The sequence below is a fragment of the Bos indicus genome, chromosome 6 (genome assembly GCF_029378745.1).
Source record: "Bos indicus isolate NIAB-ARS_2022 breed Sahiwal x Tharparkar chromosome 6, NIAB-ARS_B.indTharparkar_mat_pri_1.0, whole genome shotgun sequence".
In the NCBI taxonomy this organism is placed as follows: Eukaryota; Metazoa; Chordata; class Mammalia; order Artiodactyla; family Bovidae; genus Bos; species Bos indicus.
Genome location: NC_091765.1, coordinates 44731767 through 44759163, shown reverse-complemented (window position 1 = coordinate 44759163; position 27397 = coordinate 44731767). Strand labels below are relative to the sequence as shown.

At 41.5% G+C, this 27397-nt stretch overlaps 1 protein-coding gene and 1 non-coding gene across 2 annotated transcripts in view; both read left to right on the top strand.

Moving 5' to 3' along the window:
- PPARGC1A (PPARG coactivator 1 alpha) overlaps window positions 1-27397 on the top strand; it is a 714869-nt gene that overhangs the window by 59205 nt on the left and 628267 nt on the right. The gene's annotated exons all lie outside the window — the stretch shown is intronic.
- LOC139183748 (U6 spliceosomal RNA) lies at window positions 3974-4080 on the top strand. The gene has a single exon (XR_011567365.1). It is a non-coding gene; the product is annotated as a U6 spliceosomal RNA (small nuclear RNA).

Below are 27397 nucleotides of genomic sequence, written 5' to 3'. Positions count from 1 at the left end.
CAAGGTAGCCTCAGAGACCAAAATGGCTGCTTGAGCTCCAGCTTTCTTATCAACATTCCCAGCAAGGAGGAGGAAGGGACCAAGGCCACCTCTTCCTAGTTGAGTAAGCTCCCTTTAAATAGTTTAAAGGAGTTTTCTAGAAGTTACACTCAACAATGTTGGCTTAGAGCTGGTACAGTACTTTTCAGCTGCAGTTACATATTTGAAACACAAGAGGACTTTGTAAAAGTACCTATGCCAGTGCCTCGCTGCAAATAAATCAGAAGCTTCATGGTTCGAGTCAGGACTCAATATTTTAAAATAATCTCAGGTGATCCAGTTGCATAACTCAGGTTGAGGATCCCCGAGGTGGGGTGACTATATAATTGATAATCCAAATGGGGACACTTGAGCATAAAAGAGGGACAACTGGCTTAAACTGAGCCTGTCCTGGGCACACCCAGAGGTACAGTGATACATATTATAGTTTATCCTCTACCCTTATCTGCTACCTGGCTAGGCATGTATTTTCCTACTGATCTGGAAGGAGAAAATGGAAGCGGAGAAAAGATATTGGTTAAAGGCTCTCAGGGTTCTCTCCGGTTCTTACTCAAGTTTTACGGCAGGGTTAATGAGATGAATGTACATAAAATCACTTTGTAAGGTACAGGATTTCAGAGATGTGGTTATAAATAAAATGATCGTAATTTAGGACGCATAAGTATATTTCATGGCCAGAAGGAACACAGTTTGGATTGACTCAGCATATGTTTAATTTAGAGCCTTAAGACCATTTTCTTAGTTCACTGGGAGTCAGTGCTTCATGGAGGTTTTAATTTTTTATTTTTTGACTGCAGCGTGCAGCATATGGGGTCTTAGTTCACCAACCAGGGATTGAACCCTCAACCCTGCATTGTAAGTGCAGAGTCTTATGAACTGCCAGGAAAGTCCTCACAGAGCTTTTTGAGTGTGGCCTTGGGAGGCTGATAAAACCACTGAGGTTCGAATCCCAGCTTCTTCCCAGCCTTGTCATTTGACATCTCTAAACCTCTTCAGTCTCCAGAATATTACTTAGCTCAAAGGGTTGTTACAGGGATTAAAGAAGTTAATATGAAGAAAGGATTCAATCTGAGGCCTGGCTTATAGTAAAAGTTCAATAATTGGCCATTCTCTATTAGTCAAAAGATTACTTTGGAGGGTGCAAAAAAAAAAAAAAAAAAAAAAGCCCATCTTTTCTGCCTTTCAAGAGCCTAAAGTGCTAAAGAGTCAGGGGTGTTTTTAGTTGATCACTGTCCCTGAGCCCTTTCTCTCCTCCCCTCTGGCTGGGAGGTGAGCCGCAGAAAGAAGGAATTGCGAATGCAAACTGTCTTTCCCCTCCCCGTGGTCCCCTGTTTTAACTGACCCCCCAGCAAGGGTCTGGATTGAACCACCAGTGGGGCTCCCAGCTGACTAGAGCAGCTAATTGCCAGAATTAAATTCATTATTTCAGCGACTTGATGCATTGGGAGATTTGTGCATTTGAAATAACCTTTGCCTGTGGCGATTTTGTCTCCAGTGATTCTTCCTTCTGGCCACTGTGTTCCAGGTATAATCTCCCTTTGCATCCACTCAGTGCTAACCTGTAAACTTTCTTCCCTGGGGCTCGCTCCTCTAATCTTGCCTTCTCTGTGTTTGGCTGTACCCTTGTCTTCCTTTATTCATTCTGCATTGCTTTTATCTCCTTACCTTTCCTCCTGCTGAGTGTAAACAAACCTTAAGGCAAAAAAAAAAAAAAAAAATGAAGGCGGGCAGGATGTTGTTCCCTTGAAGGGGAAAAGAGTCTAAATCTCAGAGATGGTGCACCTTACTGTTGGCAGTCAAAATTCAATACTTTCTACTTGTAGCATCACTGCCCAAACAAGGCTAAAATGTCTGGAAGAAGTAGCAAGGGGAGTTCTGTGGGGAGGAGAGCTGCATATAGAAACTATTTTTGAATAAATTTTTGAGTTTGTTGATAGAAAACCTTTACAAAGCCTGATTGGCTTTTTTTTTTCCTGTGTCACTGGATATGCTTTAATCACTTGTTTTCCCGACTGCTTTTTTTTTTCCCCTGACTGTCTTAAGAGACATGATACTTGTAATTGGGTCTGATTCTTCTGGGCAGAGATTGGCAAATTTTTTTCTGTAAGAGGCCAGCTAGTAAATATTTTAGGCTCTGCAGGCCATTCTCTCTCTGGCAACTACTTGACTTTGCTGGCAAGGTGCAAAAGCAGCCACAGATAGTGGAAAAACAACAGGTGTGACTGTGTATCAATAAAACTTTATTAAATAGACACTGAAATTAGAATTCCGTATAATTTTCACAGATCATGGTATTCTTCTTTTTCTTTTTTCTTTTCCTCTCATTATTTGAAAATGTGAAAATAATTCTTAGCTCACAGGCAGTGGAGTAACAGATGGTGGGTGGGATTTGGCTCTGGGGGTTAGCTTTTAGACTCCTGCTCTAATGAATTAGAAAAAGCACAAGGATTGGACTTGTGCTTGGTTCCAGTCACTTCATTTGGAGTCTAGACTCAGTTTCTTCATTAAAAAAAAATCAGGTTAAATGATACCACCTGCTAGAGAGGATGTGGGCTTCCTGGGTGGCTCAGATGGTAAAGAATCTACCTACCAGTGCAGGAGATGTGGGTTTGATCTCTGGGTTGGAAGATACCCCGGAGAAGGGAATGACTACCCACATCAGTATTCTTGTCTGGAAAATTCTGTGGACAGAGGAGCCTGGTGGGCTACAGTCCATGGAGTCGCAAAGAGTTGGACACGACTGAGCAAGAAAACATGCACTGAGACGATGTGGGGCAACAAGAACTCTCACTCACTACTGGTGAGAATGCAAAATGGTACAGCTATTTAAGAAGACACTTTGGCAGGTTCTTACAAAACATATTCTTGCCATACAATCTAGCAAGTCACGGTTTTTGGTATTTTCTCAAATGATTTGAAAACTTATATCTACACCTACACAACAAAAAACCCTGTATATGATGTTTATAGCAGCTTTATTCATAGTTTCCCAAACTTGGAAGCAACCAAGATGTCCTTCACTTGGTGAATGGATAAATAAACTGTAGTACATCCAGGTAATAGAATATTATTTAGTGCTAAAAAGAGTTGAGCCATCAAGCTATGAAAAGATATGGAGGAACAGTAAGTGACTTTGCTATATGAAAGAAGCCAGTGTGGAAGGTGTACATACTGTGTGATTCCAACTATATGACTTTCTGGAAAAGGCAAAACCATGGAGACGGTGAAAAGACAGGTGGTTGTCAGGGTTAGAGGAGAGCGAGCAGATGACGCACAGAGGGGTTTTAGGCCTGAGAATTATTCTGTATGCTATTACAATGGTAGATACATGCCAGTGTACATTTATCAAGACCCAGAGAATATATAATATTAAGAGTGAACCCTAATGTAAACTATGGACTTTGAGTGGTTATGATGTATCAGTCAGTTCATCTAATGTAATGAAGTTTCCACCCCGTTGATATTGGAATAGGGGGTGTCCTGTGTAAGCCTGTAGAGATAGGGAGTATATAGGATTTCTCTGCTCAATGTTGCTGTGAATCTAAAACAGCTGTGAAAAATAAAGTCTATTAAAAAATAAGGTTAATGATATCTGCTCAATCTAACTCATAGCCCAGTGATCTGTTGAGTTAGTTGTAAAGCACTAAGGAAACAGGAGTTGCTACCACAAAGCTAGTTACTGAATAGAAGTCAGCTCCCTTCTTCCCTTTGAAATGTTCTGAGTAACAGGAGTCTGGAGAGAGGTTTCCAGAATGAAACGTTTCTGGGTACCTCCTGGAAATGCACAGTGGAGGCATTGACTTCTGGGTTCTAGGAACTCAGGTGGGGCTGTTGACTAGTTTCTGCACATGGTCTCTCCATGTGTCTTGGGCCTCTCCTAGCATGGCTTTCTGAGAGTGACTGTCCCAAGGCTTGTCATTAAAAAACTACCACCGTGCTTGCTTCGGCAGCACATATACTAAAATTGGAATGATACAGAGAAGATTAGCATGGCCCCTGCACGAGGATGACACACAAATTCGTGAAGCGTTCCATATTTTTTACAGGAAGCTTGGGGCTGGTGCACTGGGATGACACAGAGGGATGGTATGGGGAGGGAGGTGGGAGGGGGGTTCAGGATGGGGAACACGTGTACACCTGTGGCGGATGCATGTTGATGTATGGCAAAACCAATACGATATTGTAAAGTAAAATAATAATAATAATAATAATAATAAATAAAATTAAAGGCATCTGAACAACAACCAAAAAAAATAAAAAAATAAAAAACTACCACCAAATGCAAAACGTGATTAAGGTTATTCAACTCAGCATTTCCCAGACACATGCATGACTTCAGAGACCATTAACCAATCCAACACCAATAACATTAGGGTCTGTGGGAGTCTACAGATGCTCTTTGGAGGATGCTAGTCTAAGTCATTTCAATTAATGCCATAGGGAAGCTAAACACATGAGAAATTTACCTTCATGAAGCTTCAAATCTTGCCGAGGAAAAAAGGCAAAGAATTGTCTTCTACTGACATTTGGTCTTATTGCTGTTTGATACTACCTGTCGCACAGAGTCGGACACGACTGAACCGACTTAGCAGCAGCAGCGGCAGCAACAAGTACTGATGCTAAAGCTGAAAGTCCAATACTTTGGCCACCTCATGTGAAGAGTTGACTCATTGGAAAAGACTCTGATGCTGGGAGGGATTGGAGACAGGAGGAAAAGGGGACAACAGAGGATGAGATGGTTGGAAGGCATCACCGACTCGATGGACATGAGTTTGAGTGAACTCTGTCAGTGATGGACAGGGAGGCCTGGCGTGCTGTGATTCATGGGGTTGCAAAGAGTCGGACACGACTGAGCGACTGAACTGAACTGAACTGAACATGTTGTTATATTTTATTAGAAAGTTATGAGCTATTGGCAAATGTGTGGATTTAAGTCACCTTTTTCAGTTAGACTTTGTTAATTTTTCCCACATTTATTTCAATGGTAACAGATTATTGAAATGAAAAGGCAAGTTAATGGAGGAGTCTGCCTCAGTTACAGTTCTCTTTCCTCCATACTCCCTATGTGTGCTTCCCGTGTAGTGTCTCAGTGGTAAAGAATCTGCCTGCCAATGCAGAAGACATGGTTTGACCCCTGGGTCAGAAAGATCCCCTGAAGGAGGAAATGACAACCCACGTCAGTGTTCTTGCCTCAAGAATTCCATGGCAGAGGGGCCTGGTGGGCTACAGTCCATAGGGTCACAAAGAATCGGACACAACTCAGCATGCATGCAAAAAATACTCACTTTGTAAAGAGAGATGTACATAGAATTCTGGTTCTCAAAATAGCAGCATAGATATTTGTGGATTGATGTATTAGGGAAGTTAATGATGCTGAAGCTCAAACTCCAATACTTTGGCCACCTGATGTGAAGAACTGACTCATTGGAAAAGACCCTGATGCTGGGAGAGATTGAAGGCAGGAGGAGAAGGGGATGACAGAGGATGAGATGGTTGGATGACATCACTGGCATGATGGACATGAGTTTGAGTAGGCTCCTGGAGTTGGTGATGGACAGGGAAACCTGGCGTACTGAAGTCCATGCGGTCGCAGAGTCAGACACGACTGAGTGACTGAACCGAATGACTTGTTAGCCTCTTCGGTGTTGTTTGGGAGAATAATCAAGTATTCTGAAATTGTTTCTGAGCTGCCCACACTGCAGGATGCTCTGTGGAGTTGCCCATAGCAAGAAGCAATTTGGCTGACCTCTTCTTTGCTGTACACCTGATTTTCTGCTCCAAACACAGCACCACATTTCTGATGCCCTGGGCAATGAGTGCATATCTCTTCAAGATGCGCCCCACCGCCTAAATGAACCTTACATACCCTGCATGGCTTCTCTTTTAACCAGGCCATTCCGAATGCATTCTCCAGTGTGAAGAAAGGTCTGTCCAGCTCTTGAATGTGATGTAATAAAAGAACAGAAATTTATACTGGTAGGCAGATAATCTGTGCTGCTGCTGCTGCTGCTGCTGCTAAGTCGCTTCAGTCGCGTCCGACTCTGTGCGACCCCATAGACGGTAGCCCACCAGGCTCCCCCGTCCCTGGGATTCTGCAGGCAAGAACACTGGAGTGGGTTGCCATTTCCTTCTCCAGTACATGAAAGTGAGAAGTGAAAGTGAAGTCGCTCAGTCATGTCTGACTCTAGCGACCCCATGGATTGCAGCCCACCAGGCTCCTCCATCCACGGGATTTTCCAGGCAAGAGTACTGGAGTGGGGTGCCATTGCCTTCTCCGCAGATAATCTGTACTGATATAATATTCTCAAAGCCTTGAGAATAAATGATTTCTTTTCCATTACAGCTGGCAACAATAATATCTATACTTTTATAGCATTTAATAGGGTACATTGTCCCTTTAACTGTGTTTAAGTGTTTAAGAATGGGGCAACTTGGTCAGGAGAAAAGTGTTTGCAAATAAAGCAGTGAAGCCCAGAGGTTTTGATGAACAGGCCCAAGGACTCCCAGAAGAAGATGGAGCTACGGTTTGCGTTCCACTCTTGACTCCAGGTTCTTTCAACTCTATTTGCTGCCTTCTGAGAGATGGACATCCTGTAGTTGGACAGGTAACAATGAACTTATTAATACTACGCATTTAAATGACATCTGTGATGCCTACTACACAGAATCACCTAATAGCTAATATTCTTTTTCCCAGTAGTCTTGAAACATAGTCTGGATAAATCCAGAGCTCTTAAAAATTTTTTCATTAGAAAACATTTTGAAAACATTCAAGAGCAGAAAGAAGAGTATAATTGCTCCCTATGATCCAAGTTTTCAGTTTTAATAATTAGCAGCACATGGGCGAGCTTGTTTTAGCTCTTTCCCCCACCTCAACTGGATTAAATGAAAAATCCTAAGTATCATATTATTTCTTCTGTAAATACTTAAGGATATGTCTCTAAGAGATAATGTTTTCTGATTTTTTTTTTCCATATAACAAACCTCTTCTAAACTTAATGCTTTAAAACTATAGTTTATTATTCTCTCCACAGTTCTGTGGGTTCACTGGGTTTAGCTGGGCAGGTCTCTAATGCATCTGAAGATACATCTGGGCTGGATTTGCAAGAGGGCTCACTCATAGGACCGTCCGCGGGGAACTCAGGTGGCACTGCTGATTTTAGTTCCTTTTGATGGTCTCTCAATGTGGCTTGGGCTTCTCCTAGTATGGCTGCTGGGTTCCAAGAAGGAATGTCCCAAGAGCAAGAGTTCAAGACATTTGAGTAGAAGCTTTAAGGCTCTTATGACCTAGTCTCAGAGCTTACGGTCATGCTTCCATCACATTCCATTGAAGAAGGGAGTCACTGGGACTACCCCAGGATTAATGGAAGGGATTTAGACTCTACCTCTCAATGGGAAGAGATGCTAAAAAAATTAAGAATAATTCCTGGATATCACAAATATCCAGTCAGTGTTCAAATGGACCCATTTGAACTACTGGTATTTTACATTTGGTTTGTTCAATGCAAACGAGAATCAAATGAGGATCAAATGAGTTCCACATTTTATGGACTTTTATGTTTCTTTTAATCAAAGATACTCCCTCTCTTTTTACTCTTTGCTTGAAATTTATTTGTTGAAGAGGCAGGTAATTTGTCCTATTAAATTTACTACAGTCTGAATTTTGCTGCTTACAGACCCCGATGTTCCTCTTTCTCTTTTATTTTTCTCTTGGAAACTGTTAGGTACAGAAGCTTGATCAAGTTTAGGTTTAACATTTCCTAGGTGGTGATGTGTACTTGTTGCATCACACCAGGAGGTGCAAAATCAGTTTTATCTCTTTGGCGATGTTGAAATTGACTTGTGGGATCAGGTGTTAAATCCAGAGCACCTTACTCCAATTGTGCCTTTTTAGGAAAAGTTTTTAAGTAGTTGCCTCATGTTTTGCAGTTTCAGGAAATGTAGTGTCTACATTTCTATATCTCTGCATTTACCCTGAGCTAACCATGGTGACTGCAGCCATGAAATTAAAAGATGCTTACTCCTTGGAAGAAAAGTTATGACCAACCTAGATATCTGCATATTCTGCATATTGAAAAGCAGAGACATTACTTTGCCAACAAAGTCTGTTTAGTCAAGGCTATGGTTTTTCCAGTGGTCATGTATGGATGTGAGAGTTGGACTGTGAAGAAGGCTGAGTGCCGAAGAATTGATGCTTTTGAACTGTGGTGTTGCAGAAGACTCTTGAGAGTCCCTTGGACTGCAAGGAGATCCAACCAGTCCATTCTGAAGGAGATCAGCCCTGGGATTTCTTTGGAAGGAATGATGCTAAAGCTGAAACTCCAGTATTTTGGCCACCTCATGTGAAGAGTTGACTCATTGGAAAAGACTCTGATGCTGGGAGGGATTTGGGGCAGGAGGAGAAGGGGACGACAGAGGATGAGATGGCTGGATGGCATCACTGACTCGATGGACGTGAGTCAGAGTGAACTCTGGGAGGTGGTAATGGACAGGGAGGCCTGGCGTGCTGCGATTCATGGGGTCGCAAAGAGTCGGACACGACTGAGCGACTGAACTGAACTGAACTGAACCATGAGCTGGACATCATATCAGATTCTTTCTATGAATTAAGTTTTCATAACATTTATTTTTTTTATAGGGCTGATTTATTTTTCATAACAGCCCTATAAAGGAGGTGTTATGAGCATCCCCATTTTCCAGAGAAGGAAACTGAGACACCATACTCCTAAGTGCCTGACATCCAGACAGTGAATGCTTTCTGATTAATTCTCAATCACAAAAGGGACTCATCCTCATTTGCGGGACTCCTGAGAAAGGGAACGAGGTCTTTTAGGAGGGCAAAATGAGGAAGTCACACATTCAGTTGCCTCCATTTGACATCCAGAGTCATTGAGTCTTGAGGCTTGTGAGGCAAATTCTGCCCCAGCTTCCTAGTGCAGGAGAATGATTTATTGAACAATAACATTTCCCTCTTTTGCATTATTCATTGTGCAGTAGGGTCAGGAGGGCGTGGCCTGCTACCTCCGCAAAGGATGCCGGGATGTCACCCTGCTTTACATTTGTGTTACTTGCTTTACCCAGACACTGGGTGCCAGCAGGAGGCTCAGAAACGACAATTTTATTTTAAAGAAAATATTTTCAAATGCAATTTGCAGTTTATACATGAAGAGTAATGAGCAAAACAGATGCAGCTGTCTTTTAAATTAACCCTGCCGTGCCACCCAGTTTGCTTTCCTACCGAAGTGATAATGTAGGCAGCTTTGGTGCGGTTTGTCGGGAGTTTGGAAACTTCTGGAGCTTCAGAGGCAGTGGAGTTTGGCTAACAGACAGATGCATGGCCGATATGCCGGGTATCTAGGGCTGCTGTGTTGGGGGGGAAAAAGCCTCAGAAGAGCAGAATTCAAGAAAAACATAGGGAAATGGCTTCTGAGAATGAACTGCAAGGACCGGATGACCGAGCCCTGAACGGCACTGTTGGGTAGCGGGAATGCTTCACTTTCTCCGGGGAACCATTCCTGAAGGACACAGCAGCATTTCCTGCATCTCTGTGGAGCTATTTAGAGCCGTCTTGGTGCGGCTGCCCAGTCTCACGTGGTCTAAAGCAGAGTCCGCGCTCTGTCACCTTGGAGAGGTTGTCCTCCACGCTCTCAGGCAGGCACCCGTGCGCCGTTGGGGGCCAGCTCTGCCCTCCCTGGAGGATTCCCCATCTGGAGACCACACCCCAGTGGTCATAAATGCACCCAAGCTGTGTGGGTCTCTGGGCTCACCAGTCATGCATGTTGATAAAGCCAATTTCTTAACAGTGCTTGAAAGGGAGAGACTAGTTCCAATTTAGAAGATACAATTTCTTTACATTCCTGGGCATGGCTCTTGGTTATTTTGAAGGGCACGAAATGACTTAAATCAAGGTGAGTTCACACGTGATTATAAAGAAAGAGACACAAGCACACACGCAGACACACCCACAATTTAATGTTTTGATATACTGACATCACTCCCAAGCAGACACAATGAGGGTGCTGTTTGACTCAGGGAAAGAAGGAGGCGGCCTCAGGTGTAAGACTGAGGCACAGACTACCAGGAAGTTTCCATGGTCTGATGAAGGAGATAGGCTTCACTCTGAGGCATATAATGGCGTTAATCCATCTGCTGCCTAATTTCTTTTCTTGGGGTTAAGGGCTGAACCTGGCCTGTAGAGACTCCAAGTTAAATTAGCCACTCAGGGATACAGCGTTTTTAATGACCAAGCAGTTATCTCATTAAGAGCACGAGGACGTTTTATGTAGAGCACTGTGGTGGTTGCTTATTTTTAAAATACTTTTTGTCCATGTGCCTTTCCCATGGACAGAGTCCTTAGTAGTATTTCCTGGGTTGGTGTCTTATGACTCAGGAATAGAGGCTTATATGAGATCTGCAGGAAGGAAGAGGAAGAAAGAGAGGAAGGAAGGAGAAAGGAAAAAGGGAAGGAGGAAGGAAGGAAGGAGGGAAGAAAAGAGGCAGAAACAATGACCCTCAGACTGGCCAGTTCGCTGGAGTTGAGTTGAATATATCACTGTTGAAAGATTTGTCTTTTCGCTTCATGTTTTTTTACCTAAATTAAGGTGATTGGCTACACTGACTGGTTGGAAGCCACCATTAGGTCCCACTCCATCTATCTTTAGAGTGGTGGTGCAAAGTCTCCGGTGGGGCAGCATCCTCAGCCATGATGTAATGAGAGTTTCTACCTCATGCTTGTATGTCATTCACACGAGTGGAGCATCATGGGAGCTGGAATAGATTGATGTCCCCTCCAAGAATAGCACTGATTATAGAACAGATTTTCCCATATACAGAGCCATTTTTAATTCACTGCCTACCACAGCTGCCAGCCTGCAGAGATAATTCCTTCTAGCAGAATAGCTCTAGATTATTATAGGGAAATCAAATTTGCATAAAAGCTCCCTCCCTTTCTCTCTCTCTTTCTCTTTAAGTTACTAAACAGATATTGTCAATTGCTTTTGTTGGGAGAGCTTTGCGGGGGGCGGGGTAAGGGGAAAATACATTAATTTAGGGGGAAATGACACAGAAACTTTCTATACAGTTTTAAATATTTTGACGACGTATTTAGTGTGACATGACACTTGATGGATGCTTCACTGTTTTCAATATGCTTTTTAGTTCAACAAACTTTTAATATATTTTAAAATTTTATTTTGAATGAACATAGGCCCTGGGGACATAAACATGAATGGCCTTTACTTTTGAAAAGCTTATTTTATTTGATTCATGGGGAAAATTATGTGAAATAAATAAGGTATTAGGTCCATTAGGTCCATTTTGCATATGAGGAAACTGAGGCTCAGAGAAGTTTTTGAAAGTGTGCTCAGCTGAAGAAGGAAAGATTGAGAACAGGTCTTCAGAGTCTCGTTTGGGCTTGTTTGGGGTACCATGATGTCACTCAGGAGGGGAAAGGTTGCTGTTGCAAATTGGCAGCTTAGAGGTGTTGGCCAAACCTTTTAATTTGTCTTTGAAAAATCAGAAAGTTTTACCCCTGCATCTTCCACCCCTCAAAAGAAAGGACTTCTGGCTTCTTTTTAAAACATATCTTAACATCTGACAACACAAGCCTGTATTCCATCAAGGTAAGTCTGCTTCATCAGACTGGGTATGGCCCACATCCTTATGCCCAAGTTGCTCACTTAAGTTACCAGCTTTGGGCAAAGAAAGCTTTGAGTTGTTCCCTCTGCTGAATCTGGCAGAGACCAGGGATGTGGGTACATTGCCCTGGGAGTATCATTCTTGCATTTGTTTTTAAAATAATCTTTTCATTTTTCCCTTGCCTCAATTTTTCAGCTTTAAAAGAAAGTTGGTAATTTTTCAGCTTTTTCAAAAAAGATTATCTCCTGTAGGCCCCCAATCCTGATGATTTAGGATTTGGAGACTCACGAGAGATTTTTACTCTGTTAGCCACTGTAGGCTGATATTCTGCTTGTATTCTTTAAAAGGCTTTTGTAGATATTATTTTATTCAGTTGTGTTCTGTTTTCTGATCTGTTTTAAGCTATCTTTTGGGGGATAAAGAGTGTGAATGTAGAAGTCTATCTAGCCTTCACTTTGGCACGTGGGCTTCAATTTTCTGATGTTGTTGAGCAAATTTCTATGCTGAATATCCAGTTCTTTGCGACCCTATGGACTGTAGCCTGCCAGGCTGCTCTGTCCATGGAATTCTCCAGGCAAGAACACCAGAGTGGAGTAGCCATTCCCTTCTCCAGGGCATCTTCCCGACCCAGGGATCAGACCCAGGGATCAAAGCCAGGTTTCCTGCATTGCAGGTGGATTCTTTACTGCCTGAGCCACCAGGGAAGCCCTCATGCTGAATATAGGTTCTTCTTATTAAGAAAATGAGGATAAGGCTACTGTAAGAAATAAATTGAGAGATAATCATGGTGTTGAACACCTAGATATAAGGTGTTGCTAAATTCTACTTTACTGCAGAAGTGTAATTAAATCACTTGATTTAACCATGGAAGCTATAGGTTAGACAGATCATCCAGGAATCTAAAAACAGCTCTGGCGCAGGAGACCTTCCGGGAAAGGATTGTATGCAGCAGACTGAGTATATAAAGTGGGCTCTGGGCCCCGCCCCCAGTATACCTCTTCCTGGTGTGATGCCGTCACCTACTTGTTCCATCACAATTGAGGTGACAATCTGTTGAGGGTCCCACATTGGGTGGAAGGTTGTTTGGGTGCCCTTTGCATAACTTTGCAACTCTATAATTCCAAATCTGGGTTTCTGCCCACCGCCCACCTCCTGAGAAGATGGAGATACGCCTGCACTATGGGTTGACTTCCAAGCTAGTGACAGTTCACTTGTCCCTCAAATATAACTCCTTTCTTCTCACTGCTTAAAATTCCATTTAAGTTGTGCTGTTTTGGCTTTAGGCTTTTGATTTTATGTTAAAAATTAGTTATCAACCTTTTCAAGTGCAGAGTTGGCAAAACATATTCCTACACTTTATCCATGTGACCTTTGTAAAAGCCCTGTGAGGTAGGAGAGTAGCATTGTCTCCTTTGGGGAAAAAAGAAATAACAGAGGAAAGACTATGATTTGGGAGCTAGAGATGCTGGTTTTGAGCCTTAGTTATAACTCAGAAACTGTGTGGTCTTGAACAGGAATACAGTATCTCTGAAACTGATTTCTCTCCCTACATACAGAAAATTAAAATATTACTTTACAGAATGATTATAAGGATTAGAGATAATATTTTCATCCATCCACCCATCCATCGTTTATTTATTTATTTATTCTACAAATATTTTGTCAGCTCCCACTGAGAGCCAGGCTCTGTACTGGTTCTGGGAATACATTGGTGAATATGACAGACCCTGTTCCTGCCCTTACTGGGCTTATGGTCTAACACCAAGTACAACATGGAGCACACAGTAATTTTTCAGTAAACGGCAGTTGTTTCGAAACAACCAGCCTAGTGGTTCCTTAGTGAGTGCAGAGCAGAGGGGGAGCTGAGCTCAGATTTTGGAGTCTTTGGCTCTGCCCAGTCCTTGGGGAAAGGAAGCTCACTGTGGCTGTGACCTGAGCCGCTGTATTCTGGTCATCATCCCTGGTGTGCCCTGTCAGAGAGGAGCGTCAGCAACAGACATTTGTTTCTTCCAGTTCTGTAGGCTGGGAAATTTAAGATCAAGGCACTGTCAGGTGGGATGTTTGCTAAGAGCCCACTTCCGAGTTCATGGACAGCCTTTCCAAGTGAGTCCTCACTTGGCAGGAGGGATGAGGGAGCTCTCTTACAACCTCACTCTTGAGGACTCCATCCTTACAACCTCCCAAAGGCCCAAATGCCATCAGGTTTCAGCATATGAATCTTGGGGGCGGGGTCACAAACATTCGGTCTACATCAGAGTGTAGTGAGGTGGATTATGACCCACTGACTATGGGCAATTTACTTCATTTCACGAATCCTCAAGTTCCTAATTTGCAGAGCGGGCACCATGACAGCACCTGCCTCAGCAGGTTGTCATGGAGATCAGATGAAGTTTCTGGTAAGTAGCGAGCTCAGTACCTGCCACATCGGGAAGTGTTTATAACACAGTGGATGTTATTGTTGGTTGGGCTCTCAAATGGCATATGCATGGGTGGGGAGGACATATTTGCTCCTGCTTCTCATTCTTGGCTGTCCTTTCTGTGGCCAGGGGATCAGAACACAGCCGCAGATGCTGAGTCCAAGAGGCTTGTGTCCTCTTTCCACCTGTCTGCTATTTGTCTATATCGTCTGTTTAAAAACTGTGCTGGGCTGAGGCTGGTCATGAGGCGGGCAGGCCATTAGGACAGGTCTTCTTTTGGTCTATTCTGTCCCCTCTCAACCAAACAGTTCTGTTTAACAGTCCTGCCCTTGGCTGGCGGGGTGAGACCACTTATATTTAAGGAAGAGGCTTCAGAGATGCTATGGAGAGAGGGTGCTGTATGTCAAGTTTCTGCCTTATGTCAAGTGTCTGAAGTCAGGCTGCCTGAGTTCAAGTCCCAGCTCTATTTCTTATGAGCTAAGTAATTTGACTGCTGTCAACCCCAGTTTCTTCATCTGAAAAGTAGGGGTAATAATAGCTAAGACTTAAAGAACGTTTACTGTGTTCAAGGCACCTCCCATATACCAATTCATCCATCCCCAACCTGCTCTGAGTTAGCTGTTACTGGTACACCTGTTTGAAACCAGGAAGCTTGAGGCTTAGAGAGATTAACTAACTAGGTTTGCTCAAGGCAAATGACAGACCTGGGGTTTGGACCCAGGCAGTTAGAACCCAGAGTTTTGTGTGCTTAACCACTCCTACTGTCTCCTTCCCTGATGGGATGGGATAATAAGCATGAAGCTTGGCACACAGTATGTGCTTAGTAAAATTTTTTTTTCAAGTGAAAAATTTTAATTTTGTGTTATCCAGTGTGTACTTCTTTCTTTGTAATTTCTTCCTATCATTTAAACTTGGAAATCAGTTAGCCTTTTACATTTCAGCTATATTTAAAAATTCCTTTTTCTAACTGATGCTTTAATCTCTTGAATGTTTATATTTAATTATTTTGGCCACAAAAAGCAAATTAAAATTTTAATTATTTATTTGTTATTTTGTAGTAGTAAGAACAGTTAAGATTTACCCACTTAACAAACTTTTAAGTGTGTAATATGTTATGATTGATTATAGGTATAATGCTGTAGAGGAGCTCTCTAGAGCTTAGTCATCTTTTTATTTTTTAATTTTTATTTTGTTCAGTTTTAAGTTTTTAAATTGAAGCATGGTTGACTTACAATGTTGTGTTAATTTCTGCTGGACAGCAAAGTGAGTCAGTTATACACATATATATTCTTTTTCTACTATTCTTTTCCATTTTGGTTTATCAAAAGGTATTGAATATACTCTGTGTTATACAGTAGGACATTGTTGTTTATCCATTCTATATGTATAAAAGCTTACATCTGCTAACCCAAACCTCCTGCTTCATCCCTTCCCAGCCTCCTTCCCCTTGGTGACCACTAGTCTGTTAGAGCTTAGTCATCTTGCTTGACTAGAACTTTATACCTATTGATTAACCTCTCCCCATCGCCCCTCCCCCAGCTCCTGGTAATAGTATGTGCAGAGTAGATAATAACCGTCACCCTCAGCTCTGAAGGTGAGTGTGGGTCTCTCTTTCTAGAGCAGTAGGGAGCAGGGCCTTAGGACACTGGCTGGTGGGCATTCTTCCTAGATCTCAGACTCATTGGTGCCTGTGTTCATCTTGGCCTTGTGATAGAAATTTGAAACCTAATTAAAAATTTATTTATTTATTTATTTATTTTTGGCTGTCCTGGGCCTTGCTGCCTGGGATTTCTCTAGACGTAGCAAGTTGGGGCTAATCTCTAGTTGTGGTGCATGGCTTTCTCACTGTAGTGGCTTCTCTTGTAGCAGAGGACAGGCTGGAGGGTGTGTGGGCTTCGGTAGTTGTTGCACGTGGGCTCAGGAATTGTGGCTCCTGGGCAGAGCACAGGCTCAATTGTTGTGGTGCGTGGGTTTAATTGCTCCATGGCACGTGGGATCTTCCTGGATTAGGGATCAAACTTGTGTCTCCCACATTGACAGGCAATTCTTTACCACGGAACCACCAGGGAAACCTGAAACCTAATGCTTATGAGTTGCCCTCATGAGACTGTGATACCCTCATAGCCACACTAACATTACCATAAATATGGAGTATTTATTAAGTGTCTACTTACACCTGATGCATTTTCAGATGCTCCAGACACAGGTAAGCAACCCTGAATCATGCCCCTCTTGGAGTTTTAAGACCAAAACAAAGAATGCTCCACTTGTTTTGCACTGATGTTAGTTTTCAGTCAGTTGGTATATCTACCTCAAATTCACATGAAAGCTTTTAAAAATCATTATTATCATCACCATTATCATCATCCTCCCCACCATCATCATAACAAGTTCTTACTATGTGCTAACTGCTATGTGCTTTGCCTGACTCATCTCATTTAATTCTCACATTAGAGTATAAAATGAAGATTTCTGTTACGTTAGTCACCTACAAATTAAGGCAAATGTTGTGAAAATATCAGTTGCTTAGTGATAGTTAAAACAGAAGGAAGGGGAGATAGATGTATCTCAGCTTTTGGAATATTTAAGAATTGCAACAAAAACATTTTAAGAGATTCCTTTGGTGTAGATGTCTGTATGCTTAGAAAAATAAGATACGATAAATATAAAATTATTAAAACTGCTAGTATCCATTTCCAAAATATTGCCTAGTGGGCATAGGTCTTTTCAGTTTGTAATAGAATTATGTAATGAGTGCCTACTATGTTCTGGCACCTTGGTATTCCCCTATACCCTGCTTACTTGTGGAAGTTCTTGATTTTTATATAATGTCTCGTTGTGTTAGTAATGAATTAACAGTTAATTTCAGTCTCATTGAGGTACAGGGATTTTCCTAGAGGTACCTCTCAGTGCCAAATAATTTTTAGCAGCTTCCTTTGTAAGGAAAGTTTCCAGGATAGTCAATAAGGAAGACTCTCCCCATTTTATTGGATAGATTCTTTTGTACTTAAAATTTTCTTTCTTTCTTTCTTTTTTTTTTTTTTTTGATCATGAAAGTAATATCAGCCCACACTTCCAATTCTGGCTACATGTTGGGTAGACCAGATGCTCTAATAAATCTTCCTGCTCAAATAACCTAAGAATGATGGGTAAAGTATAACTAACATCTTCTAATGATATCTACAAAGAAAGGGAGCAGAATTTCCAGGGCATAAAAATAAAGAGAGAGATGGAAAGTGGGTGTAAAGCATAAACTGAGACTCTGCCCTGAGGGTGTTTGCTGAGAGCAGAAACTTAGATTCTCAAGCTCTGAGTACTGTACTGGGGCTTTCCAGGTGGCACTAGTGGTAAAGAAGCCACCTGCCAATGCAGGAGACACAGAAGATGCAGGTTTGATCCCTGGGTTGGGAAGATTGCCTGGAGGAGGAAATGGCAACCCACTGCAGTATTCTTGCCTGGAGAATTCCATGGACAGTGGGGCCTAGTGGGCCCCCATCCACAGGATCACAGAGTTGGACATCACTGAAGCGACTTAGCACATGAGGACATACTGTGCTGGGGACCAGAAACCAGTCTTTGGGCCGGTGTAATGTGGGAAGGTGAAAGTGAGAACCTACTGTGAAGCTTGGGCACTCAAAGGACAACATTTTCCATGAAAAAGGGAGTTAGGGAAAAAATCCTTTTGGCCAAGAGAAAGACTTAGCTCCCACTGGGGGGAAAAATGTCTTCTTCCCCACATTTTAACAACAGTCCTGCTCTCCTTTGGCTTTGGGAGCTGAATTTAGACTTGCTGAGTGATCTTAAATTGAGGTCCTCAGTGCCTGGAAGATGTGGGGTAAATGCTTTCTGGAGAAATGCACCTTAATCCTAGACCCTGTGGCATCTTCACAGTTTCAGGTTCTGTTCAGTTCAGTTCAGTCGCTCAGTCGTGTCCGACTCTTTGTGACCCCATATGGCAGCATGCCAGGCCACCCTGTCCATCACCAACTCCTGGAGTTTACCCAAACTCACGTCCATCGAGTCTGTGATGCCATCCAGCCATCTCATCCTCTGTCGTCTCCTTCTCCTCCTGCCCCCAATCCCTCCCAGCATCAGGGTATTTTACAGTGAGTCAACTCTTCACATCAGGAGGCCAAAGTATTGGAGTTTCAGCTTCAGCATCAGTCCTTCCAATGAACACCCAGGGCTGATCTCCTTTAGAATGGACTTGTTGGATCTCCTTGCAGTCCAAGGGACTCTCAAGAGTCTTCTCCAACACCACAGTTCAAAAGCATCAATTCTTTGGCGCTCAGCTTTCTTCACAGTCCAACTCTCACATCCATACATGACCACTGGAAAAACCATAGCCTTGACTAGACGGACCTTTGTTGGCAAAGTAATGTCTCTGCTTTTTAATATGCTGTCTAGGTTGGACATAACTTTCCTTCCAAGGAGTAAGCGTCTTTTAATTTCATGGCTGCAATCACCATCTGCAGTGATTTTGGAGCCCCCCAAAATAAAATCTGACACTGTTTCCATTGTTTCCCCATCTATTTCCCATGAAGTGGTGGGAACAGATGCCATGATCTTAGTTTTCTGAATGTTGAGCTTTAAGCCAAATTTTTCACTCTCCTCTTTCACTTTCATCAAGAGGCTTTTTAGTTCCTCTTCACTTTTTGCCATAAGGGTGGTGTCATCCGCATATCTGAGGTTATTGATATTTCTCCCAGCAATCTTGATTCCAGCTTGTGCTTCTTCCAGTCCAGCGTTTCTCATGATGTACTCTGCAGTTATCTCACAATCCAGAGTTACAAACACATGAAAAATGTAGATGTTATGTATTTAAGAGTCAGGGAGAAAACAAACAGAGTGAGATCTTTAAGTACTTCAAATATTGGACCTGTGATGATACAGAAAAAATATTCAGAAATAAGTTAAAGATGTTCAATTAAATGATAGAACTGAAAACATGAGAAAAGAGCAAACTGCATGCATGCTAAGTCACTTCAGTTGTGTCCGACTCTTTGCGACCCTATGGACTATAGCCCGCCAGGCTCCTCTGTCCATGGGTTCTCCAGGCAAGAATACTGGAGTTGGTTGCTATGTCCTCTTCCAAGGGATCTTCCTGACCCAGAGATAGAACCTACATCTCCCATGGCTCCTGCATTGCAGGCAGATTCTTTACTGCTGAGCCACCAGGGAACAGTTATCCCCCATTATCCATTTGTTGTTGTTCAAGTAGCTCAGTCATGTCTGACTCTTTGTCACCCCATGGACTGCAGCAGGCCAGGCTTCCCTGTCTTTCACTAACTCCCAGAGTTTGTGCAAACTCATGTCCATCGAGTTGATGATGCAATCCAACCATCTCATCCTCTGTCATCCCATTCTCCTCCTGCCCGCAATCTTTCCCAGCATCAAGGTCTTTTCCAATGAGTTGGGTCTTTGCATCAGGTGGCCAAAGAATTGGGGCTTCAGCATCAGTCCTTCCAATGAATATTCAGGGTTGATTTATTTTAGGATTGACTGGTTTGATCTCCTTGCTGTCCAAGAGACTTTCAAGAATCTTCTCTATTACCAGAGTTCAAAGCATCAGTTGTTTGGTGCTCAGCCAAATTCACATCCATACATGACTGCTGGAAAAACCATAGCTTTGACCATACAGACCTTTTTCAGCAAAGTGATGTCTATACTTTTTAATACACTCCAGGACATTCCTTATCCATGGGGGAATACATTCCAAGACCCGCCAGTGAATGCCTGAAGCTACAAATATTATTGAACCTTATATATACTATGCTTTTCTTGTACTAATTAGCAGGTATCCCTTACAATGTGAATATGGTGGGCAAAGGGATGATTCATATTCTGAGCAGGATGGAGCTGGATGGTGCAAGATTTCAGCAGACTACTCAGAAAGGCATGAAGTTTAAAACTTATGAATTATTTCTGAAATTTTTCAGTCAATATTTTTGACAGGATAACTAAAACCATGGAGAGCAAAACTGCAGATGAGGGACTTCTGTATCAAAAGTTTATTGAAAAACCTAGGAAGATTTTTAAAGAGCCCAAGTAGAACGTCTAGAAATGAAAATAGAATTATTAAAATTAAAAGTAAAACATGCTCTTTGTAAGAAATTTGGAAAGAATAAAGGAAAACCCATAAATTAAACATTATTCTATCATGAAGGCACAAGCAGTATTAATAATCTTCATGTAATTCATTCGTCTTTTTTCTATGCATTTTTACAAAATAGACATTATATATGAATAGACATTCCATATGAATATTACTTTATGCCATCATTTTCTTTCTATATGAGCACTTTCCAGTCATTGTACTATATAATATATGTGAGTAAGGAAATGTCATCATGTACATGTTCCTCTGTAGCTGGATTTGGGCTTCCACAGTGGCTCAGCAGTAAAGAATCTGCCTGTAACACAGGAGATAACAGGATACACAGGTTTGATTCCTGGGTTGGGAGGTTCCCCTGGAGAAGGGCATGGCAACCCACTCCTGTATTCTTGCCTGGAGATCCCATGGACAAAGGAGCCTGGCAGGCTACAGTCCATGGAGTTGCAAAGAGTAGGACATGACTGAAGCAACGAAGCAGGCAAATAGTTGGACTTATTTATTTTTAATTTGCAAAAAACATCTTGGCAGAAGCTGCCAGGCCTTCTTAATGCTTAGGCTAGGAACTGGCACAGTCACTTTTCCCCATGTTCTCCTTGTTTAAATACGTCATGTGGCAGGTTAAGATTCAATGTGGGGAAAATCTATGTAAGGGTATGGATATGAAGGGAATGGTTCATTAGGGACCTAGGTTCCATGTATATAATGTTTTTGTTTTCCTTTATAATACAGTGGTAAGGTATTACACACTGTTCTGTATCTTATTTTTTTTTTCAGTCAAATATTTGCAGTACATTTGGTATTAATACATATATTATTTGGGATTAGAATTGGCTGCAAGTAAAACTCCAAATTATAGTAGCTTAAACAAAATAGAAATTTGTCTTCTGAATTTATAGATGTTTGGAAGTGGTTGGTCCAACTCTATTTTGTTGCCCCACCACACGTGACTTCCATTCTCAAACCACCTCAATATGTAAAATGAAGTTTTACATTTTACAATATGTAAAATGAAGTTTTACATTTTACAATATGTAAAATGAAGTTTTACATTTTACAATATGTAAAATGAAGTTCAGCTGAATTCCAACCAGTAGGAAGGAAGGATAAGTGCTAAAGAAGTATTTCTTTACCTGGGATTTGTATTTCTCATTTCTGTTTCTTAGGCAGGACCACACCTAGCTGCAAGGAATGTTGGGATATATAATCTTTATTACAAGTGGACATGTGCCCAGCTAAACAAACTGGGGATTCTATTCTTAAAGAGGGAGAGAAGAATGGATATCAGAGGACCATTGTACATTAATAATTTTCTCATGTTTTTTACATATGAGTTCAAATGAGACTTTTTAATATATTCTACTATATTGTTTTCCGGAGAAGGCAATGGCACCCCACTCCAGTACTCTTGCCTGGAAAATCCCATGGAGGAGGAGCCTGGTAGGCTGTAGTCCATGAGGTCGCAAAGAGTCGGACACGACTGAGCGACTTCACTTTCACTTTTCAATTTCATGCATTGGAGAAGGAAATGGCAACCCACTCCAGTACTCTTGCCTGGAGAATCCCAGGGATGGGGGAGCCTGGTGGGCTGCCATCTATAGGGTCGCACAGAGTCGGACACGACTGAAGCGACTTAGCATAGCAGAGCATAGCATAGCATATATTGTTTTCAGGATGATTATACCAATTAGAGTGCACTAGAGTAGGGAAATGCCTATCTTATGTCACTCTCTTCAGCACTGAATATAATGAATTTTATAATATTGGCAGTCAGTTAAGATTATGTCATGTTTTAATTTATTCTTCTTTGATTACTAGCATGAATTGACATTTTTATTCTATTGTTTATTAGCCATTTATATTTTACCCTCCTGAATTTTTGTTCATGCCCCAAGTCCAGGGAGCAATTTGGTTTGTTTCTCTTAACTGTTCATTAAACATTTATATTAAGGTTATTGATCCTGTTAATTATAAAGCAGAAATAATGTCTCTGACAGTCCTGGAATAAGGGATATATGAGAGTATCATTTTCTGATTGTGGTGGGTAGTGAAGAGCTCTCTTCTTCATACTGTATGGGGAATAGGATTTGCACAAGTTCCATGTTTGAGTTAATATCATTCTTCTGAAGCATTAAAAAAAATATTTTATTTATTTTAATTGGCAGATAGTTACTTTATAATGTTGTATTGGCTTTTGCCATACATTAATATGAATCAGCTGTGGGTATACATGTGTCCCCCCATCCTGAACCCCCTTCCCACCTCCCTTCCCTCCTTATCCCTCCAGGTTGTCCCAGAGCACTGGCTTTGGGTGCCCTGCTTCATGTGTTGAACTTGCACTGGTCATCTATTTTACATATGGTAATATATATGTTTCAATGCTATTCTCTCAAATCACCCCTCTCCTTCTCCTAAAGAGTTTAAAAGTCTGTTCTTTACATCTGTGTCTCTTTTGCTGCCCTGCATGTAGGATTGTCATTACTGTCTTTCTAAATTCCATATATATGCCTTAATATGCAGTATTTGTGTTTCTCTTTCTGACTGACTTCACTCTGTATAATAGGCTTCAGTTTCATCCACCTCCTTAGAACTGACTCAAATGTGTTCCTTTTTGTAGCTGAGTAATATTCCATTGTGTATATATACCACAACTTCCTTATCCATTCATCTGCCAATGGACATCTAGGTTGCTTCCATGTCCTAGCTATTTTAAATAGTGCTTCTGCAGTGTTTTAATTGCCGAAATAGAGTATCTTTCTATGAAGGAATCAGAAAAACCAGGAAGGGCATAGAGAAAGGAGTGACAGGGAGAGTTACATGTGCTATGTTTGAAGCACGAGCCGTGGGAATGAATGCAGTGCTCTTTGACCTCTAAAAGGATTGCCAGGGCTTCCTGAATCCTGCATTGTTAGGACTCAGAGGGAAAAACCTGAGACCCATACTAAGATATGTATTCTCCTGTTGTTTCAAGGTAGAGGAAGCTGTAATGATACCACCTATCCATTAGAGGACACACTACAGATAGCCATCTTGGCTCTCTATCCATTGAGAGCATTTTGTAAACCCTGTCTCTGTCACCTTTAATCTGCATAGGCACTCAACACACTGTAAGAATACTATCAGGGTGCTTTAGCTCTAGACTGTAGAGGTTGTGAGTCAACAGCAGCTTATAAACAGTGTCTGTTCTTAGAGATGACTAGATCAGACGTTGCCCCCCACCCCCAATCTAACAGACAAGGGAAGCAACTGACCTAACATTCCCCAGCTTGGTGGCTGTGGAAGCAAATGTAGAACTCTGTGTTTGTAACTCCCATATAAGCTGCCACATTGTCCATGCCTAGCTGCCTCTGCACCTTCACCAAGGTTCTGCACCTGCCCTAAAGCTTTGGACTGCACCATCGTTCTGGAGCAATCCACTTTGCCTGATGTTCCAGGAATTCCAGGCATGGCTGCATCCTGAGTCATCTGCCCCCTGTGGCTTTACCTGAGAACAGCACTCTCCTGCCCCCTAAGGTCCCCTGAGCAGCATCTGCCCTGCTCAGCCTCAGAAAGCGCTGGAATGATCAAAGTTTGAGTCTTCTAGAAACTTGCTTCATCTCCAGGGCACTAACAGAAAGATAGCGAGATATTTAGGAGCAGTGTTAGGAGCTTGGAGAATCAATGAAGAACAAGTTATGAGCCAAAAAAGAGAAGATAGAATGCAGATGAAGAGCAAAGTGGTGTGGTTACTTTTTAAAAAATGCTGTTTTTATGATGTGAAAGCATGGAGTGAATAGAACATTTGGAGCCAGACTCGGGCTTCCTTCCATCCTTATTACTTACAATGGTGTGACCTTAGGCAAATCCTGTCATGACCTCTCTGAGTCTAATTTTTTTTTTGGTGTTGTTCAGTCACTCAGTCGTGTCATACTCTTTGTAACCCCTTGATCTGCAGCACATCAGGTTTCCCAGTCCATCAGTATCTCCCAGAGTTTGCTCAAACTCATGTCTATTGAGTTGGTGATGCCATCCAACCATCTCATCCTCTGTTGCCCACTTCTCCTCCTGCCCTCAATCTTTCCCAGCATCAGGGTAAGATTATTATTTTTTTTAATTGGAGTATAATTGCTTTACAGTGTTGTGTTAGTTTCTGCTGTACAACAAAGTGAATCAAATATATGTGTATATATATCCTCTCCCTCTTGGACCTCCCTCCCCAGTGTTTATCGCAGCACTATTTACAATAGCCAGGACATGGAAACAGTCTAAGTGTCCATCAACAGATATATGAATAAAGATGTGGTACATATATACAATGAAGTATTACTCAACCATAAAAAGTAATGAAATTGGGTCATTTGTGGATGACCTGTCTGAGTCTCAATTTTGACTTCCATGATTTGCAGCAATAACATCTGTCCTGTTTAAAGTCCAGGTTTGATATGAGGTTCAGATTGTAATGTAGTTTAAAAGCACCTAATAAAATAATGTGCAAACTAAGGAGATGCTGCTCTGACAATAGAAGCACCTTGCTGTTCTCAGGAGTTGCATTGGAGAAGATCATTCCACATTTTTTCTTGAGGACAATTCACATTTACAGATTTGGTGTTTTGGAGGAGCCTTGGAAGAGAAGACCACAAGGAACTGGAATCTAGGGTTGTATAATAAATTGACCAACTCAAAGGAACCTACCTCTATGCAGCCCAACACTATTTGTGATGACCAATCTTCAGGTACTGTTGTATGTAAATGAGCATCAGTAAAGTGTGCAAATGATAATCTAAAACCAGCCTGGCACCATGGTTCTTTGGGTCTAATAAATGAGAGGCAAATTTTTTTTACTAAGTATATTGCACTGATACTATTAGTTACAAATGATTCTTAGCTTTTATTAAAAATAAATTCTGACAAATCTGGGCAGGAAAATATTCAGGGTTCTTATTTTAAGTTTTCCATTAGGGAAATTGTTGTTCAGTCACTCAGTCATGTCCGACTGTCTGACAACCCGCCAGGCTTCCCTGTCCTTTACCATCTCCTGGAGCTTGCTCAAACTCATATCTGTTGAGTTGGTGATGCCATCCAACCATCTCATCCTCTGTCATCCCCCTCTCCTCCTGCCTTCAGTCTTTCCCAGCATCAGGGTCTTTTCTATTGAGTTGACTCTTTGCATCACGTGGCCAAAGTATTGGAACTTCAGTTTCAGTATCAGTCCTTCCAATGAATATTCAGAATTGATTTCCTTTAGGACTGACTGGTTTGATCTCCTTGCTGTCCAAGGGATTTTCAAGAGTCTTCTCCAACACCACAGTTCAAAAGCACCAATTCTTTGGTGTTCAGCCTTCTTTATCATCCAACTCTCACATCCATACATGACTACTGGAAAAACCATAGCTTTGACTATATGGACCTTTGTCAGCAAAGAAATGTCTCTGCTTTTTAATACACTGTCTAGGTTGGTCCTAGCTTTTCTTCCAAGGAGCAAGCGTCTTTTAATTTCATGGTTTCAGTCACCATCTGCAGTGATTTTGGAGCCCAAGAAAATAAAATCTGTTACTGTTTCCACTTTTTTCCCACCTATTTGCCATGACATGATGGGACCAGATGCCATGATCTTAGTTTTTTGAATGTTGAGTTTTAAGCCAGCTTTTTCACTCTCCTCTTTCACCTTCATCAAGAGGGCTTTTTGGTTCTTCTTTGCTGTCTGCCATAAGGGAAATGTTAAAATATTGAAAATACATGGAGTATTTTACAGATGAACCAATGGGAGCTTTCAGAGTTTGTTATTCATTTAATGTGTCACTTCTAGTAAGTGACAGAAACAGGATTTGAACCCAGGGTCTTCCAGGCTCTGCTCTGAATCACTGTTCTATATTGTCTTGTCCTAAAAGGATGACAATTTGCTATTCTAGTTACATCAAGTAGGACATTGTACCAGATATGCTTTTTCATTGTTTTCTGAAAACCAATTAACTTCCAAGCTCTATATTATTTGCTTCTAAGCAATAGTGATTAATAATGTGTCTCATTGATTCCAAAACAAGCATTTCCCCCCACATTTTAGCATCTCTGAAATTGGATGCTTCTTATAAGTGATGGTGTATTGTTTAATTGACAGCATTTTTCTTTCTCAGTGGCACATAAAATAATGGTACATCTCACAATTGATATTATCTTAGATTTGATGAAATGCAGTAATGATGACTTAGCGTATATAAAGGATAGGGCAGTGTGGAGAAACAGAGAGATAACCACAGGGTGTACAAGGGTGGGGTCAGGTCTTTGTCTATTTCAGTGTTTCCCAGGGTGCAGGACAATGATTCAAAATGACTAGTTAGGTGGTACCCACTAACATGGGTGAAAACCCTGAGTTAACCCATGAGTGATCCCCCCCGCCCCCAGAATTTAGAATGTTGAAGAGTTTAGAGCTCTTTCAGCCCTTCAGAGAAGCATAGGAGAAAGTTTGTGTTTAATGCTGAGGCATCTTTAACATCTTGTCACACTAACCTCCCTTTGTGATCTTGAGAGGGCAGGTTCCAGCAGTATTTAGCTAGAATTTAATTGTTTTGTTTTCATTTATTTACTTTTGTAGTTATCTTGTCCTTGGGGCAAGCACCACTGGTTTTCCAATTATAGTAGGAACAGAAAAATTTCCTTTGAAAAAGATGAATTTATTTCAGTAAAAATGGAGCCAATTAAAGAATATTAAGCAAATACTAGTACAGATGGTATGTAGATACGGCAAGCATTGTGAATGTGGTCCTCATGTGACAGAATGTGTGCAGCGCGATCTGTTCTGATTACTTCACTTCTCTTTGTGTCTGGGCATGCTGTTCCTTAGTTTTAGGGACTCTTTTCCCTGCTCACTAATGATGGATCTCCTTTGCTTTCTCCTGGAAGCCTTCCCTGATTTCTATAGTCAGAATTAATTGTGCGTGCCCATAAGACCTTGTTTAAAACTCGATTTAGTTCTTTTGTTATTCTAATCTTCTTATCATAGATATTCACATGACCATCTTTGTCGTAATTGGGAGCCTTTTATGGGTAGGAACCACTTCTTAATTCATCTCCATGGCTTCTTAAAGGCCTTATATGCAGTTATAGAAAAGAATGAATGGATGGATTCAAAATTCATGTTAGCAATTATTTTATGCAATTTCCCGCATTCTGCAGAAACCTAGCCTGGTTTTAGACAGCTCATTTGTTCAGCTTACCT